Source organism: Lonchura striata, chromosome W (genome assembly GCF_050655825.1).
Source record: "Lonchura striata isolate lonStrDom1 chromosome W, ASM5065582v1, whole genome shotgun sequence".
Lineage (NCBI taxonomy): Eukaryota > Metazoa > Chordata > Aves > Passeriformes > Estrildidae > Lonchura > Lonchura striata.
The window spans coordinates 8,082,356-8,089,173 of NC_140743.1; the positions used below are offsets into that span (position 1 = coordinate 8,082,356).

The 6,818-nt window shown below is 41.8% G+C and overlaps 1 long non-coding RNA gene across 1 annotated transcript; it reads right to left on the bottom strand.

The window, feature by feature from the left end:
• Window positions 1–294: 294 nt before the first annotated feature.
• On the bottom strand, window positions 295–6,208 carry LOC146763033 (uncharacterized). Its single transcript, XR_014952594.1, has 2 exons — window positions 5,941–6,208; window positions 295–2,906 (listed from the first exon to the last, which is right to left on the bottom strand). It is a non-coding gene; the product is annotated as an uncharacterized LOC146763033 (long non-coding RNA).
• Between the last annotated feature and the right edge of the window lie 610 nt (window positions 6,209–6,818).

Genomic DNA, 6,818 nt, shown 5'->3' on the forward strand with positions numbered 1-6,818 from the left:
GACCCATTACGAAAGGATGCTCCATCCCGCCCCACTGGAGCTCCGGCACGTCTGGACTCATCTCCACATGCCCAGCTGCAACATCCAGCTAGCCAAAAGTGTCTCTGGTGTGAAACACCACAGTGGCCACTATTTGGTTCAGCAGCAGAGGCCAGACAAGCCAAGGCACGTCCTGTGCTTGATATTGGCAACACTGAAGTGATACGTGGAATAAATAGACTCCACAACCTGGGGTAGTTATGAAGTGGGTATGTATTGTCAACGCCCGGCAAAAGTGAGATAGCTCTCCAAGACTTGTGCACGGAGCTCTGATCCGAGCCACACCTTTATTTACAAAGATGTTTTATATTCAGTACATTGCACAACTTTTCTATGTATATTCAACCCCTGGCCCCGCCTGCCCTTGCCTCCCATGCTAATTAAGTCCCTGCCTTTCTGAGGATGCGTGGTTTTGCTGTGGTGGTCATGTGGGGGTCTCTCGGTGGTCTTGGGCTGAATATCGTAGCCTTCCTCATGGCTGAACTTTTGAACTCTTCCTCTCTGCACATGTGCTTTCCGTCTCTTGGTGCTTATTTGTGTATTTCTGACAGCGGGGAGAGACACAAGTGTTTTTATCTGGATTGCCTGCATCCCTGGGTACCATTTATTTATGTAAGAAGATTCAGAAATGTACATTTCTTTTGGCCTTTGATCCATGGTAGAGATTTCTTACTTAAAAGGTTAAAATTCAACACATAATTTTACAAGCTTAATTAATTTTGTTAACTTAAGTGAATTCTAAAAATCTGTTTCAGTTCCCCCTTTTCAAGATATAGTAAATTATTTTACTATAGGGGTTTTGATCTAAATTCTGATCTACTATTATGACATTACCCCACCTGTTAGTTTTTAACATTGTTGTCATATTTTTGGTCTAATACCTGGGTCATAATTTTTCCTGATACTCTTTTGTTTTTTTTTCCAAATGACCTCCCCATTGCCATGTGTTTTTAACAATCTGAACACCCCATTCTCTAGTCAATAAATAGTCTAAAGCTAACTTATTATAATACACCGCAGTTTTTGTTTGGCTTTGCTGACTCGATATTAATTCAAATGCTTGAGCAGATTTGTTTGTTATCTTCTCTATAACTGCTTGGAGTCTTAAAATACAATTTAGTATATAATTTGGGGTTAATACAGAACTAGATTTTTGTGCTGGTTTTACCTTTTTTGTTTACTAATTGCCTTTTCTACTACTACTTTTTCTTAAGTTCTTTGTAGCCTAATAATTTTTCCCCCTTTTGCCTGTAGGTACTTGCCTTGGTTTGAAAAGACAGGAGTCTGTGAAGGAAGGCAAGAGGCAAGAGCCTCCTATGAAATGGAAAAGTAAACCCCCTCCGAATTACCACAATTTCAAAATTAAAAGGCTCTCAGGCAAAGATATGGGAATGGGAATAACAGTTCTTCACTGTGAAAAACACTAAATAAAATTAAAAAAAAATGTAATTAGTACAAACAAAACTACTGATAGAGTCAGAAACCAGACACCCTGAGGAGTCAGGTAATAGTCCAGTTAAATGGTGGCTGCTCCTCCTCGAGTGGCAGATGAAATGCTGCTGAAGCGGTGATCTGTAGAAGGGTGTAGTATTCTCTGAAGGTCTGGTGATGGAGTAATTTGGCCTGGTCTTTCTCTGGGAATCCAGCAGAAAGAAGGCTGCTCCTCTGGGAATCCAGCAAAGGGCTGCCCTGGTGTCCCAAAAATTGCTGATTTTATGCAGGTAAGGATTCTTGGCTCCTCCCTCTGGGTGGAGCATCTCACAATGGGATGATGTAACTTTACCAGTCATGCAGTGAGTCATTTAATGGTCTATTAACAGAAGATATCTCCCCGGAGGGAGACATTGTTCTTGGAAGAGATAAGAAAACTGCCCAACCTCCAACAGATGGCAAATAGAATACATGCTTATCTTACAAGCCAGGAGAGTACTTAATTTGAATGGGTTCTAACAGTGGCTGTTGACATGGGTGTGTGTAACAAAAAGGAACTTTGTTTTATTTTCTTATACAGTGTTTGGTAACACTCTTGGCATGGCTTTGTCAATATCCCAATAGGGAAAAGACAAAAAATGAGTGACAGAAAAAGGAATGACAGAGGTCTGGTATGGCTTATACCCCCACCCTCCATGCCTATGGGGTTGCAATCCCACAGCAGGTGTATTTGATCTTCTTTGTGGCAAATACAGAGGCCAATCTGGTCTTGCCCTCTATTTTCCTTGTCACTTTTTCTTAGCTAATTTCTAGGTAAATCATCTTTGATACCTTTTTTAAACTGTGGTTTCCCACTGTTCCTCAGGTATCTCTCAGTCAACGGACACTGATAATTCCCATCCATAAAACTAATCTCTTACTTCAGTTGTTTTGAGTTCTTTCTGTAAATGACAATGCCAATTATTCTCATAGTTTAAACATTCACTTATAACCCAGCTAGCATGTCCAGTATTGGGATGAATCAAATAAGGTATACATTATAGTATTAATGGTAATTTCCCTTCTTCCATGTACAAGTCACAGGCTAAGGCTAGAATATAAGAACTCTTTGATTAAAATAGTCCTGATCCTCCTGTTAGGAGTGGTAGTATTCCTCTCCCAAGGAGGTGTCAGAGGCATCTCAGGGCTTATTCAGGCAGTGCTTAAAACCAGTGATGTAAGCTTTGTCTTATTTCTGTTATGTGTTATTCTTTGTACCTTCCATGGATTACTTGGGTCTTCCCAAACCGTTACCACCCAGTCCCAGTTGAAGGTCAATTTGCTATCACCTGGTTTAGATATGATAGTCCATTCCTCACGTTTCTTCACAAATTCTTAGATTTTGCTGTCATGAATTCACCCTCTTTCCGTGATTCGTATTGCCGCTTTAGTAGTACCTGGAAAGGATTTCTTAATAACACAGTGTTTAAAAAAAGACAATACTGCATTAACTTTTACTATTGTTTTTTTTTCAAAACTTTCTGGGTTTAACCAAACTCTTTTTCTACAGCTGCTTCTTCTTCTTGTATCCAGCTGTGTTAATAGCAGCAGAGGCTAATTCTTCTTTCTGTGAGCTATAATTAATTAAATAAAAAAGACTAGGCCAATTTTAACACGAGATGTATCACATCTTTTTGCTTCTTACTTTTTGGGTAATATTTTCAGACCTACTCTTCAGAACAAAAAGCCTCTTCTTATTAACAACAAAAAAAACAGAAAGAAAAAGGAAATCTTGCTAAAAAATAAACTACTTTGTGAGGTTTTGGAGAGTCAGTTATCTTTGCCTTGATCTTATCTCTAGCAGTGGTCCCGCTCTCCCTCTTTACACAGCCTTGTGTTTAACTCTGTCCTTTGCCTCCCCCCCTGTGGGAACCCCAGGCTTACTCTGGGGTCCCATGTGGTGGTGAAATTTCTCCTCCAACCCGTGCTTCCAAAGAAAAACTGCGTAGGCTCTTGCTGTTCGGTCTCAAGGCAGTTTATTGTTAGTTATCTAAAAGATTGTCTTCTCGGGCTGTGGCTGCTTGGTCAGCGGCCCGGGCAGAGGCACACACACACCCTGACATCCTCTCTGTCTGCTGTCTTCTTCTTTTCTCCCCCTGCCTAGGGCTGCTGCTATCTTTTATATGATATATTATGTATTACATGTTTATAGTTTCCCCCCAATACCTACTACCTATATTACAAAGTGCTTTCCTACTCTAAACCAATCTGTGAGTGCCAACATCACCAAGAACATGGAGGCAAGGAAGAAGAAGGAGGAAGAACAGGATCAGCCCACTTTCCTCCATCTTAGAACTTCTGATCCCCATGTACAAAGCAAAAACCCCCTGTACAATACTAAAAAAATTTCCCCTCTCTTTTGTAAGTACTTTTACTATACTATCTAACCTTTTGTGACTGCTTGTTCCACCTCCAAAATTGGTAACTCATTCCATGGCTCAAACTCAAAATCACAGCTGTTTCTAGCTGCCTGTCAGGGTCTAAAATGCTTCTGACCAAGGCCTGGAACATCTAAAAATGTCTGAGGGACATTTTGAGTTCCAACACCCCCCGTTGTCACTCTACCTAGCAAGAATGGGGGAGAACTTACAGACAGCCATGGATATGGGGACCTTAGGGGTGTATTCCACTCTCGCCTTTGCTCTCTCTCTTTCCCTTTCTCTTTCTTTCTCTCTCTTTTTCTCTCTTCACATTTCAACATCCACATTCCAACATCAGTCCACTTTCTAACATTAGTCCAACATCCTGGAGAGGTGAGTCTGCCAATCACACCCCCCCCACCCCCCCCCCCGCCTTTTTCAACTTCCTTACAAATTAAATTACTTTTGTTATGCATTTTCTGCAGGCCTGTAATTCACGGAACCCTCCACTAAGGCTACCAGCCACTCACAGCTGAAACAGTGCTAGGACTACAAACTTGCTTTGCTATCACAATTTTCCATTCACAAGCTTGAAAGGGTTGCAGGAACAAGGTAAACAACAAATTACTTCCAATGTGATCCTGCCTGCACCAAAAAAAAATTAAGGCAATGCTAGTTGGTGCAATACAATTTGCAATGAAGCCAAGGTTTGATTTGGGAAGGGCATCTGAGGACACAGAGCATGAGTTTTACAAATCTATAATTTGAAGAAGGAATAGACAAAATATGGATATAGTGGGGGGGGCAGCAAGTAAGGAATTTGTCTCTGCAATACTTTCTCTTTGACTGCTAGGAAACACTGCCTAAAGAGGTTCCTGTGGTACAAACAATAACTGGATGGGAAGAGGTATTCTTGAATTCAAGCTTTAATGTCTTCATAGCTCTCTAACTCATTCAAGAAATAAAACTATAGTAAGCAGAGATTCCCCCACCATCTTTTTCATGCGTCACACACCCATAGTAACGCTGAAAGTAACAAATTAACAGCTTACATTAGAAGATACTGAAACTTTTTCTTCATCTAGCTTTGTAGGTTCACTTCTATATATGTAGCCACCTCCAATTCTGGGAAAAAATGAGCCCTATTTTTCAGTAGTGTTTTGCATGCACAACTTTAGTTGCTGTTCCAGGTACACTGCAAGTAGTTAGCACTTCCAGGAAAACTAACAAACAAACCAAAAAAACTAAGAAAGCAAAACACATTTGGGTACATGTGAAAGGACTGGCTGGAAGGAAAAATGTTTCTCATTGACCTACCAAGCAGCTGGTCTTACCTTTAGTTTAACTTTACACACTGAGAACCACTTGATTGAACAGCCTCGCATTGACTCAAAATAAATTAATAGCAGGGTTTGCTATGTCACAGCTGTAAACTAGCTTTTCAATCCTAGAGTACAGTAAGTTATATATTTCAAGATGAAAAATCACAATGCAAATTGGAAGAAATAATTTAAACTATTTGTATACAGCAAAGGGAAAGGAATTAGCTGAATCAACAGCTCAATGAAGACATCTGCTCAGAATGAAGCATCCTTCCCTATTTCCTTCTCCAGCCCAAACTTCCTTGTTAATTGTTTCTTATCCTCTTGGCCTAATTTTAAAACTCTAGCTGTCATCTTCCCATCTTCTGGGATAACCCCTATTTCTAATTTCACTTGTAAATTTTTGTCCCAATAAGTTGCTACCTGCCCCTGGGACCAATAAGACATCCTCCATCCAAAATTTAGTTTCTTCCTCAATTACCGCATTTTTAATGACAGAACTGTGAAATTGTCTCCTTTTGATCCTGTTATTTTACAGTATCTTTGTTCACATTACAACCTCTTTGGAATATTTAACAGATAGGCTCTTTTTGTCCCTGTGTCTACTACAAATTCCAATTCTTCTTCTTGGGGACCGCCTTTTAAAGTTATCACAAGCTCCAGATGGTATTTGTCCCCTAAATATAGAGCCTCGAACATCCCTATTCTTCCTTTGTGCTCATCTCTTGGAAGAATTTCAGATCTGTTACCTTCTTAGGCTGATGGCGGCCAACACGGCAGATCCCGGCAGAGACAAAGCAGGCGGGGCAACCCCAGACCACGCGGAAGGACAGACCCGGCACGGCCGGCGGAGCGGCCGTGGGCCAGGAAGCCGGGACCAGGGCAGAAAAATTCACCGGCGGGGCCGGAGCCGGGACGGGAACCGTGACCGGCGGGGCAGCCGCGGGCAGTGGCGGGGGGGCGAGTGAGAAAGGAGGAGACAACACTTACAAAAGGACCCTACTTTTTCTTTCCTCCCTTCCTCCTGTTCCCAGCCCTTTTATCTCTCCCCACCCTGCCCGCCCCGCTCCCCCCCCCCCCCCCCCCCCCCCCCCCCCGTTTTTCCTCTCTTGCGTTGTCTCGGTGGTTTCTGATACTTTAAAGATTTTTTATTCCCCCAAAATCTCCCATCTAGCTTATGGCATATTCTTTTTTCTGGATTGAACGGTTCTTTTGAATTTATAAATAAATTTTAGAGCTTAACAAATCTATGAAAAACTGCATTGACTTGTTTGTTCATCAAAAGTATGAAATTAGGATAAAAGGGTTGGCGGTGGGGGGGTCGGGGCATGGAATTTGCAGGCTTGGGCAAGGCTGGTAACCGCAAACAAAGATTGTGAAAGATCTTGCAGGACTGGCTGGAACTGATAACCGCAGCTAAAGGACACCCATCACCCCCACTTGTGAAACCAACTGCTGCTGGAACTGATAACCACAGTGGAAGGAAACCCATCACCCCCACTTGTGCTGGATAAAAAGGGACTGAAGAGAAGGAAAGGTTGTCAACTTTTGGCAGAGCCAGACTCCCAAGCTGCACTCAGCTCTGTTTGCTTCTATCGCTTGCTGTAATTAATAAAATTATTAATTG